The following is a 12,277-nucleotide window of genomic DNA, read 5'->3' as shown; positions in this document are numbered from 1 at the left end:
CCATGGACTGTGTTTCTCAGATCTGCTAGATTAAATGTTCTACAGATGTTTGTTAAATCCATTTGTTCTGTGGAATAATTTGAAGTTGCTTTCTTGGCTTTAAGTTATATAACTTATGTAAAATGGGAGTTGGAAAATGGCATCATGCATTATTATTGTATCAAGATCTGTGTCTTCTAGGTCTATCAGTATTCATTTCATGACACTCAAGTCCCAAACTGTGGTGCATATATATTTTGTTATTTGTATGTTTGTGTGTGAATTATTCTCTGCATTAATATGTAATGGCCTTCTTTATATCTTCTGATGACTAATGCTGGTTTGAAGTCTACTTTATCAAATATCAGATATCAAAGTAACTATGACACCTTGTCTCAGACTTCGTCACTTGATGGTCCTCTGACTCATTCTGTGGATTTCTTTGCCAATGTGGTATGTTTCTTAGAGACAAGAGATAGGTAGATTTTTATTTTTTTATCCAGTCAACATCTTTTTGGTGAGTTGCTGTTCTTTACATGTAAGGTTATTATTGAGTGATATTACCTACTTCCTATGATTTTATTTGTTGTTTCTCTGGTTGGCTGGGTTTGTTACTGTTTTTTCTTCTCTCAACGTTAGGGTTTGCTGATTCACTGTACTGGACATGAATTCCTACCTACTATGCTGTGTACATTCATTCCTCTCATGAAATTTATTGTACTGTGCTACTGTGGTTGGGTATGACCTGTTTTTCTCCTTTGTATATGGCATCCTGAATGGTTCTGCAGTGTTGACTTGATAGCCATTGACTATCTTAATTCATACTTATCTGCAAATATCCTTATAGCTCTATCAATTTTAAAATGCAGCATTACTGAATTTAGCATCTGGCTTGCAGTTGTATCCTTTCAAGACTTGAAATATACCACTCCGTGCTTTCTTGGTTTTTAGCATTGTTAATGTGAAAGCTGGTGCTATTGTGTTTCCTCCTTTGAAAGTAGACTGGTATCTTCTTCCTATATAACACCTTAACTTTATGTTATGGAGAGATTCATCCCTGGTCATTTGTATTTAGGGTTCTTTTAATTTTTGGAATTCTGTTTCTTTATATTTAGATATTTTTCTGCTACCATCTTAATGAATAAATTCTTTATGCCTTCCATTTCATATCAGCATTTTCCCCTATCCCATGGCTTTGATGGTTAGTATAATCATGCTCAATAATTTTTTTCTTTATTGGTTTTCAAATGTAGTTTGTCATTGTCCTTGCCTTCCATTTCTGATAGGCTTTCTTCTCTAGGTTAAGTCTACATATGTATGCTAGCCACTGTTTTTTGCTTGATTCATTGAGCTTTTTATTTCCAACACTGCAACTGTTTTTTCATAATCCCAATCCCTATGCTAAATTTTTCTTTTATGTCATTGACTTTTTAATCATAAAATTGATCTTCTCTCCATTTTGTGACCATTTCCTCTATGTTCCTAAAATTCTTCTCCCAGATAACTTCATCTGCATGTTTGTATCCTCCTTAAGGTTACTGATCACCTTTACTAGTAAGTACATTTGGAGACTCCAGCCAGATGATTACCTATTTCAGTTTCTTTGAGTTCAGTAGTTGGGGAGTTATAATCTTTGCAAAATTCCTGTTGCCTTGCATTTTTTGTTACAATTTACATAGCTCTTTGTTTAGAAATTTCTTCTTTTATTTTATTTTTTCTATATTTCTAGGAGGATAATACTTAGTGTAATTTACTGAGAAGAAAACAAGTTTCTGTAATGGCAACAACTTCAAACCATACAAAAAAGAAAGAAATACATTTATTATCAATCAATTAATCCCCACTAATAACCATCAATGGTTGTGAGATGAAAAATAGAAAAACTAATTCAGAATGTGCTATCAAGTTAAAAACCAGTTAGAGTAAACACAAAAATAGGAAATGAATGAGGCAAAAGAATGGGCAGGGGAAGAAAGAAATAGAAGCAAAATGGCCTGCCAGGGGAGAGTGATCTCCCAGCAGTGCTTTCACTTCTGAGTGCACAGGTGAGACTCCACCTTCTCTCTGGAGGGGAACAGCTAGAAACAAACAGGACATACAATCAGTGGAACAACTGGGATAGAAGTCCTCCGGCCACCATTTGCACCAGGGAGCTGGATGACTCCACAGACGCTGACAGAAGAGAGTTGGTTTCCCAGGAGTACAGACACAGGACTACAGGCCAACAGGAGGGACAAGCCCCAACCAGACAGCAATACTGACTAGCACCAGAGATAACGAGATGGCGAAAAGCAAGCACAAGAACCTTACCAACAGAAACCAAGGATACTTGATAACATCAGAACCCAGTTGTCACACCAAAGCAAGTCCCAGATAGCCCAACACACTGGAAAAGCAAGAGTTGGATTTAAAATCATATCTCACAATGCTGATAGAGGGCTTCAAGAAGGATTTAAATAACTCCCTTAAAGAAATACAGAAGAACATTGGTCTACAGGTAAAAGCCCTTAAAGAGGAAACACAGAAATCCCTTAAATAAATACAGAAGAACATAGGTCAACAGACAGAAGCTCTTAAAAAGAAAACACAAAATACCTTAAAGAATTACAAGAAAACACAATCAAGTGAAGGAACTGAACAAAACCATCCAGGATCTAAAAGTAGAAGTAGAAAAAATAAAGAAATCACAAAGTGAGACATTTCTGGAGATAGAAAACCTAGGAAAGAATTTAGGAGTCACAGATGCAAGCATCAACAATAGAATACAAGAGATACAATAAATATTCTCAGGTGCTGAGGATACCATAGAACACATTGACTCAATAGTCAAAGAAAATGCAAAATACATAAAGCTTGGAAAACAAAACATCCAGGAAATCCTGGACACAATGAGAAGACCAAACCTAAGGATTATGGGTATAGAAGAGAGCGAGGATTCCCAACTTAAAGGGCCAGTAAATATCTTAAACAAAATTATAGAAGAAAACTTCCCTAACCTAGAGAAAGAGATGCCCATGAACATACAAGAAACCTACAGAACTCCAAACAGACTGGACCAGAACAGAAAGTCCTCCTATTACATATTAATCAAAACACCAAATGCACTAAATAAAGAAAGAATATTTAAAGCAGTAAGGGAAAAAGGGCAAGTAACATATAAAAGCAGACCTATCAGAATTATACCAGACTTCTCACCAGAGATGATGAAACCTGGAGGATCCTGGGCAGATCTCGTACAGACTCTAAGAGAACACAAATGCCAGCCCAGGCTACTATACCCAGCAAAACTCTCAATCACCATAGATAGAGAAACCAAGATATTCCGTGATAAAACTAAATTTACACAATATCTATCCACAAATCCAGCCCTACAAAGGATAATAGAGGGAAAACACCAACACAAAAAGGGAAACTGCACTCTGGAAAAAGCAAGAAAGTAATCTTCCAACAAACCCAAAAGAAGAAACCCACCCAAACATAGAAATAACATCAAAACAACAATCACTATTCCTTAATATCTCTTAACATCAATGGGCTCGATTTCCCAGTAAAAAGACATAGACTAACAGAAATATTTTTCATGTAAATCTTCAATTTTATCAGAAAATGTAATTCCTCTTTTAATTAATTTAGTACTCTGTTTTTATGTCTACCATTTTATCTGCATCATTTTTTATGATAATCTTCAATTTTAACATGTTTTTCTATATATTTCTTCTATTTTATCAGAAATGTTTTCCATGTAAATCTCTGATTTTATCACAAAATATTTTTACTTCCACCTTCAATCAATTTAGAAAGGTTTTTTATATCTACCATTTTTTCTGTATAATTTTCCATAAAATAGTCAATTTTAGCCTGTTTGTCTATATATTTCTTGAATTTTATCAGAAATATTTTCCATGTAAATCTTAAATTTTACCTGAAAATATTTATAATTCCACTTTCAATCAACTTAGAATTATTTTTATTCCTACCATTTTATCTGTATAATTTCCATGATAATCTTCAATTTTAACATGTTTTTCTATATATTTCTCCAATTTTATCAGAAATATTTTCCATGTAAATTTTCAACTGGATCAGAAAATATTTATGATTCCACTTTCAATCAATTTAGGAATACTTTTATGCCTGCCTTTATTATATCTATATAAAATTTTACATGATAATCTTCAATTTTAACATGCTTTCTACATTTTCTTCAATTTTATCAGAAATGTTTTCCACATAAATCCTCAATTCTATCATAAGATGTTTCTATTTTATTTTTTAATTAATTTAGCAATGTTGTTATGTCTACCACTTTACTGTTTAATCTTCCATGAAAATTGTCAATTTTAAAGTGTTTTTCAATATATATATCTTCTACTTTATCAGAAATATTTTCCATGTAAATCTTCAATTTTATCATAAAAAATGTTTTTACTTTCTTTTTCAATAAAAGAACATGCTTTTCAAAAAATAAAAATTATTATCTTTGAGGAAAAAAGTAAAGGAAAAAATAGAGGCAAAGCAAGATTGAGAAAGTGAAAAAAAATGAGATGAGGAATATAGAAGAATATTATAGAGGAAAAAGGAAAAAACCAAGAGTAGAATAAAAGGGGAGGAAGCATTTTCCCAATAATGAGAGAAATTTTAAACTAAAATAAATATGAGAAGATGATTTTTAAAATTAATTTTAGAAATACTGAGTCAGAATACTATTAAAATGTACCAAAGAGGGAAGCAAGACATGGATTTACAAAGGAAAAGAAAATTGACCAATAAATGTAGGAGGTACAGCATAGCCACCTATGCATAAACACTAGGCCACACAGCTGCAAAGGTGTCTCCTGCATGAGGATCTAATTGAGGACTGCCTGAAAGACCTAGGGGTCCGGCAGTCCACAGCACAGGAAAAAATATTGAAAACTACAAATACAAATGGGCAAAATTTAAATTATAATAGAGTTAAATTCTCCTTGCGGGGGTGGGGGGGGGTGGGGGTGGGGGTGGGGGGGAGGTGGGTTAGTCCTCCATGGTAGAGGTCAGGATTTCTTCTTATCCTTCATGTGGAAGTCTTGATTATTTCCCCCCACACACACTCCATGCCCACACCCCCTCCATCTCTGCCCTCCCACCCCCTACCTCCCACCCCCTACTTCCCACCCCACCCCTATCTTCCCAAGGCAGAGCTGCCTCTTTCCCCCTCCTATCCCCACCCCCACCCCCATGCAGTCTGCTCCTCTAGTTCACCTAGGATAATGGCAACAGCCAAAGTACTGAACATCTGGAAGAAACTCTATAAGGGTAAAACAAAAGAAGTCTATGAATTGTTAGATAATCCAGGGAGAGTCCTCCTGTAGTCCAAGGACCAGATTACAGCAGGAAATTCAGCTAGAAAGAACCACATGGAAGGCAAAGCTGCAGTTGACAATAAGATCACCAGCTACATATTTCAGGAAGCTGGTATAAAAACTGCTTTCACCAAGACATTTGGGGAGACTGCTTTCATTGTACCCCACTGTGAAATGATTCTAACTGAATGGGTATGCTGAAAAATAGCAACTGAATCTTTTCTCAAAAGGAACCCTGGTGGAAAGGAGGGGTATAAGTTTTATCCACCAAAAGTGCAGATGTTCATTAAGGATGATGCCAATAATGATTCCGAGTGATCTGAAGAGCAACTCATGGCTGCAAAATTGTATTTTGCTGAACTTGTTATGTAAGAGTCTGTCGGAAGACCCCCACTCAATAAGGCCATAGAGACCAGAATCATTGCAAACTGCAAGAGGTTTATTGTTCCAATATGCACTAGGGTCCCCCCAGCACACAGTCAAGACCCTGAGCTCACAAAGCATACACTTTTTATAGACGTTTTGGTGGGAAGTTTGGCGGTCACCTGAGTTGGACAACTATGACTGGTTACCCTGAGCAATATTTAAAATTAGAATGGGGAGGTTGTCTCTTCATTTGGCCCTGTCCTGCCCACCTTGTGGTATTTGTAGTATTTCCTGGCATTGTCATTTTGTTGAGTCACAACCCTCTGTCCTCATCCAAGGCAGGGTGGTTCCCTGTTTAGGCCTTTTCCTTATCTGTCCTCCCCCAGGCAGTTATGGGCTTAACAGAAAGTTTCAGTCTGACTGTGAGCCCCCATTCTTGATCATGGGGAGCTGACCTGCTGTTTCTGACAGGGTTATCACAGTTATAAGGCAGACTGAAGTGGACATCATGAGTCATGCCACACAAGCTATTTTTGAAATTCTGGAGAAATCCTGGCTGCCCTAGAACTATACACTGGTTGATATAAAGATTGAATTTGGCGTTGATGTAACCACCAAAGAGATCATTTTTGCCAATGTCATTGATAATGATTCCTGGAGACTATGGCCATTGGGAGATTGGAGCCAGCAGAAAGACAGTCTTACCATGCATGATCTCAAAGAAGAACTCTGGAAGAACTCCAGATGGCAAAGAAAAACTTTTCAGTGGGTTTCAGACTGAGTAGAGTTGCTTCTCAAGTCAGTCAGTGCAGGGTGGTAGTGCTGATGGCTTCAACCTTTGACCTTGGTCACTGTGAAAAAATTAAGAAAGCTTGTGGAAATTTGGGATTCTGTGTGACCTTAGAATAGCATCCACACATAAAGGACAAGATGAAACTTTGAGGATTAAAGCAGAATATTATGAAGGGGATGGCAAACCTACTGTATTTGTCACCGTGGCAGGCAGAAGCAATGGTATAGGCCCAGTGATGTCAGGTAATGGTGCATATCTGGTTAACAGCTGTCCCCCAGTCACACCAGACTGGGGTGCTCAGGATGTGTGGTCATCTCTTCCACTGTCCAGGTCTTGGCTGTTCAATTATACTTTCTCCAGAAGGATCAGCTTAGTCTGCTGATCAGATATTTGGGTTAAACAACCATTTGGTGTGGGCCAAACTTTGAGTGAGCATTTGAACATTTGGATATCCTTAAAGCAGGATGATAAGAAAAATCAGAGAATGTAATTTGTAAAAACAAGCAATTTAATTTTTAGGAGAAAAGTTACATATTCCTAGTTTGGATTTAAAGAAAAAAATCAAGCAAAATAATTTCACATAAGAGAAAACAATTCAGTTTACTAATGAACAAATAGTCTTCAATGTTTATGAGTTGGCACATTGTCAGTGGATATTATTAATATTTTCTGGCTCTACCTTCAGTACTCCAGAGGCTGAGGCAGCAGGATCACTATGTTCAAGGCCACCCTGAACTATGTTTTGAGACTCTGTAGTTGCCAGGGAGGGAATCTTTATAGTTAGTAAAATTGGCATGGCACTGCTAAATTATATCTCATCCTCTGTATAGTCATTGTTGGGTAAATATGTAATTATGGAACTGGAGCAATGTGTCTGTGGTTCAGGATCAAGTATGGCTCTCACACACGACCTGAGTAACCACGCTCAGGAACCAAGCCAGCATCTAAATAGACTTCCTCACAATAAATAACCTTTAACTCAGGGGAATCCGACCCCATGGCTTCCTTATACACCTGCCTTCAAATACTATTACATTCCCCCACCCAACACACAAAATTAAATAAACAAATAAACAAATAAATAAACTTTTTTAAAAGAGAGAGAGAAAAAAAACTAGTAGGATATTTCTCTATGAGGCTTCAAAACATGGAGACTTCTAGCCACTTGTACAGGAGTGGTGGCATCAGTTGGCTTGTGGATAAGTCCTATCTTTTTCATGGTTTCTATTGATGCTGAACCTAAATTGGACAATTATTTGATACTTGCCAGAGCTGCCTTCACTTTAGCAACTTCCCCTCTTGTTGAGGTTTGCTCCTTTACTATGGTATTGTAATGCTAAATACTGTCCCTAGTTGGCCCCAGGGGTGAGGAAATTCCCTCACAGACCCAGGTGATAATATGTAAACTTGCCCTCCAAATTATCCCTGATTGGTGAATAGCAATGCCTACAGCTATAGCTAGACAGAAGAGAGATAAACAAGTTTTTGGTTCCCAGGCTTGGGGTCTGAGGCAAGAGACTATGAGGAGGAGGAGAAGGTGGAGGAATGAGAAGATGCTAGGGATGGATGTGTCATGAAAACATGGCCTTGTGGGCTGGCCAATTGGAATTAAGATCTGCCCAAGATGGAACATGGCAAGATCTACCTTGGGGTTAATATTTGGGGAAGTAGATTTTAATAGTTTAGAGGGTAGATATCTGCCCAACTCTAGTGCTGATTAAGGCTTATTATAAATACAAAATGTGTGTCTTTTATTTAGGAACTGAATAAACAAAGGGAGGTATCTTAGTTAGGGTGTTAACTGCTGTGAACAGACACCATGACCAAGGTAGCTCAGATTAGGGACAGCATTTAAATGGAGCTGGTTTACAGCTTCAGAGATTCAGTCTGTTGTCATTAAGGCAGGTAGCATGGCAGCTTCCAGACAGGCAGGACACTGGAGCTGAGAGTTCTACATCTTCATCCAAAGGAAGCCAGGAGAAGACTGTCTCCCAAGTGGCTAAGAGAAGGGTATCAAAGCCCATGCCCACAGTGACACACTTCCTTCAACAATGTCACACCTACTCCAACAAAGCCACACTTCCTAATAGTCTCACTCCCTGGGCCAAGCATAGACAAACCATCACAGCAGGTGAAAACCACAACTGAGAGTAAACATTAAATATAACAACTGTTTTGCATACCAGGCATCCATGCTCACTTACATTCCCAGTCTTTAATAGCTATTGTTCTGTCTGTGTCTCCCAGGTACACTGGGAGTGTGGAAATCAACCACATCACTGAGATCATATTTTCAAAGCCTTAAGTACTGAGCTCCCAGCAGCAGGCAGCAGGCAGCAGACATGGGGCTCCAGAGGTTGATCCACCCACTAGACTCAGCTCTCAGACTCCATTGCTATTCTCAGTTGGAGAGATCTGCTCCCCAGGCATGGGGCACACCTCCTTACCCTGTCCTCCAGCTCTTAAAATTGCCTCCCAGAACTGTCTCTTCTCCCTTGTGCAGGTTAAATCCAGGCTTTCCATCTTGGTTGGTTTCCTATTTCTGGCTCAAGGGGAGGTGTAGTGAATCCCCCATCACTAGATCTCTCTTATAGTTTTCTAGCAATAAGCAATTGTTTATTGAATCAATCAGTAGGAAGAGTTCATTATTGTTTGCCAAAATATCTATTAGAAATCTATAAATATTTTAGGGATAATTTCTTGGAAATGGGAAATACTAAAATAATCAACATTTTAAAACTGTAATTTTTATTTATAATATTACACATTGCTAAAATGCAGTATTGACTTCCTTAAAATACTAGTAAGGAATATCTAATTCCAAAAAATCTGCATGAAACAGACATATAAACAAATTGTAGAGACTGTTAATAAACTCAGGCATAGATATTCAAATTAGCTTCAGCCAAAGAACTAAGGAGGCACAATGGGGAAGGCTAAGCTTTTCAATAATCAGAGTAGGCAGGTGAGTGCATCTACATATTAAAACTGAAATTGAACTCTTAGATCATATACATAATCAACTCAAAATGGATTAAAGATTTAAATACGAGGCTAAAACTGTAAGACTCCTAGAAAGAAACACAGGAGAAAAGCCTCTTTATATTGATCTTGGCAATGATTTTTTTTTTATAAGACACCAGAAACACGACAACAAAAGCAAAAACAAATATGTGCAACCACATCAATCCAAAAAACTCTTCCAAAAGCAAATAATAAAACTAGAAGGTAGCCCAGAGGTGGGGAAAACATCTTCAAACCGCCCACCAGCTAACAGTAAAACAGCAAAGAAACTCAAACTCCAGGGCAAAGGAAGGAATAGTTGTCTTAGGGTTTTATTGCTATGAAGAGACACCATAACCATGGCAAGTCTTATAAAGAAAAACATTTCATAGGGGCTGGCTTACATTTCAGAGGTTCAGTCCATTTTCATCATGGTGGGAAGCATGGTGGCATGCAGGCAGAGTTGGTGCCTGAGAGGGAGCTGAGAGTTCTACATCTACATCTGCAGGCAGCAAAAGTACCTGCGTGCCACACTGGGTATATCTTGAGCATAGAGACCTGAAACCCCACCCCCACAGTGACACACTTCCTCTAACAAGACCACACCTACTCCAAGAAGGCCAAACTTCCCCATTGTGCCATTGCCTATGCACCAAACATTCAAACACATGATTCTATGAGAGCCATACCTATTGAAACCACCACAATAACTCTATTAAGAAATGACAAAGGACCTGAATAGACTTTCTTGTAGCAAGGACATCCAAGTCACTAATAGGTACATGAAAACACATTCAACATTATTATTCATTAGAGGAACTCAAACCCAAACCACAATGAGTTATTACTTCATGCCTGTTAAGATGGCTGCTATAAAAATCACAGGAAGAGACTAAGGTCTATACTCACAACCATAGAGAAATATAGAATTACAAAATGTGTTGGTGAGGGTGCAGAGCAAAGGGAACCTTTGTATGCTGTTAAATGCAAATGTAAAATGATTCAACCATTAAAGAAAGTAGGTTGAACTTTCTCAGATATTACAAATAGAACTGCCATAAGATCGAGTCATGCTTCCAGGTATGTGTATTATGAATAAATATTTGTATGTATAATACATATATCAATATATGTATTACATATCACACATGTGCCCAGAGAAAAATAATGAACAGCTCATGTAGAAATCTCCATTCTTATGTTCAATCAATTTTATTCCTAACAGATAAGGAAATAGCCTCTCTGTGGGTAGATAGACTGCAAACCCTAGAATATTAACCAGGCTTTAAGGAGGCTGACCTTCCATTGTTGACGACAGTGATGAAACTAAAGGCCATGGTGTCAACTGAACTGCAGATGTTGGTTCCTTGGAACTGTACATAACCTGAGATTATATGAGAAATAGTAGGAAAAAATCAAGTAAATTAAAGACTAGAGCAGTGATTACAAGGTGCAGAGCACTGCATAAACCATGCTAGAGCAGATCAGAGGACACATGAGTTCATTCATAAAAGATCAGTGAGCCTAGAGTACATGTGCGTGTGAATACACTCTCTCTCACACACACACACACAAAAACACACAAACACAAGAAAAGAGCAGTTACCAAACCCTCTGTGAATACCAGGAATGTGTTAGTGGGATGAGTTTAGGGAGTATACACACATAGTGTGCCTGTGAGGTGAGATATCCTCATTGAATTGACAATGGTAATCACTAGGCATTCTATATCAAAACCTCAAACTCAGCCAGGTGAGTATGTGCAGTGGCACATACCCAGAATCTCGGCAATCCAGAGGCTGAGGCAGGAGGTTTGCCATGAGTTTGAAGTTAACTTGGGCTGTAAGTTCCAGGCCAGAGTGAGCTGAGTAAGATCCTGTCTTAAAACAAGCAATCCAGCAAACATACACAAAATAATCATGTTATATACCTTAAATATATCTAGTAAAAATAATATAAAGTATGGACTATTTTGTAGCAAGGAGAAAAAAGACATTAATTAATGAGCCCTACCTACCCAATTTGAATGTTAAGTTTTTTTTGTTTTTTTTTTTTTAATTTCAGAAAATACTCTGCATATATACCTTTGCAGGGTGGGGAGGCTCAAACAACTAATACTTTTCTTTGTGAAGCCACCAGACATCTTTGCTTCCCTAAGTGAGGTTTTGTCAAGAACACATCCAGAATCAATGAACTAGAAAGTTCTTGGAGTATTTGTCATGGTAAGTAGCTTAGCAATCAGGCTGCCCTGAATCCTACATAATCAGAGACAAGTTGCCTTTCAACATTTCCATGTGATGTAATACTTTAATACCAACAGATGACAGAGTGGTCCAGTCACCCCAGTTAAAGTTAGAGGCAATTGCTGGGATGTGTATTTTAAAAAAGCAAGAAGGAAAAGTCTTCAAAGGTCAAGCTTAATGATAGGGCACTTTCCTGTGAAGGTAACAGAGTTGAGCCTTGTCAGTTCTTCTTGGAGCATTTCTTTGAACCTGTGAGTACTGCAACGCAGCATAGAAGGCTTCCCCGCTTCAAATCTATAGACAAGGCTAAAATGAGAAGGAACCTTGTGTTGAAGTGTGGATTGATACCACACTGACACTATGTGCCCAGGAGAAACAGAGGCTCAGGAGTGTGAATGACCAGTGTTCAGTGTTAAGTTGAAGATACAGCATTGCTACCCCTCATTCCACCTAAAGACAGTCCTTTACCTAACAGGCGTTATCTACCCTGTTCTTTGTCTTATTGTCTTAAAGCCAATTTATGTGAGGTGTTTACAGGTCTTCACTTGTTTCCT

The 12,277-nt window shown here is 37.9% G+C and overlaps 1 pseudogene; it reads left to right on the top strand.

Annotated features, from left to right (window-relative positions):
* The first annotated feature begins 5,225 nt into the window (after positions 1 to 5,225).
* Positions 5,226 to 6,974, top strand: LOC127677566 (bifunctional phosphoribosylaminoimidazole carboxylase/phosphoribosylaminoimidazole succinocarboxamide synthetase-like; annotated as a pseudogene).
* Positions 6,975 to 12,277: the final 5,303 nt, after the last annotated feature.

This window comes from Apodemus sylvaticus, chromosome 2 (genome assembly GCF_947179515.1).
Source record: "Apodemus sylvaticus chromosome 2, mApoSyl1.1, whole genome shotgun sequence".
Lineage (NCBI taxonomy): Eukaryota > Metazoa > Chordata > Mammalia > Rodentia > Muridae > Apodemus > Apodemus sylvaticus.
This window is presented reverse-complemented; position numbering and strand designations above follow the sequence as displayed.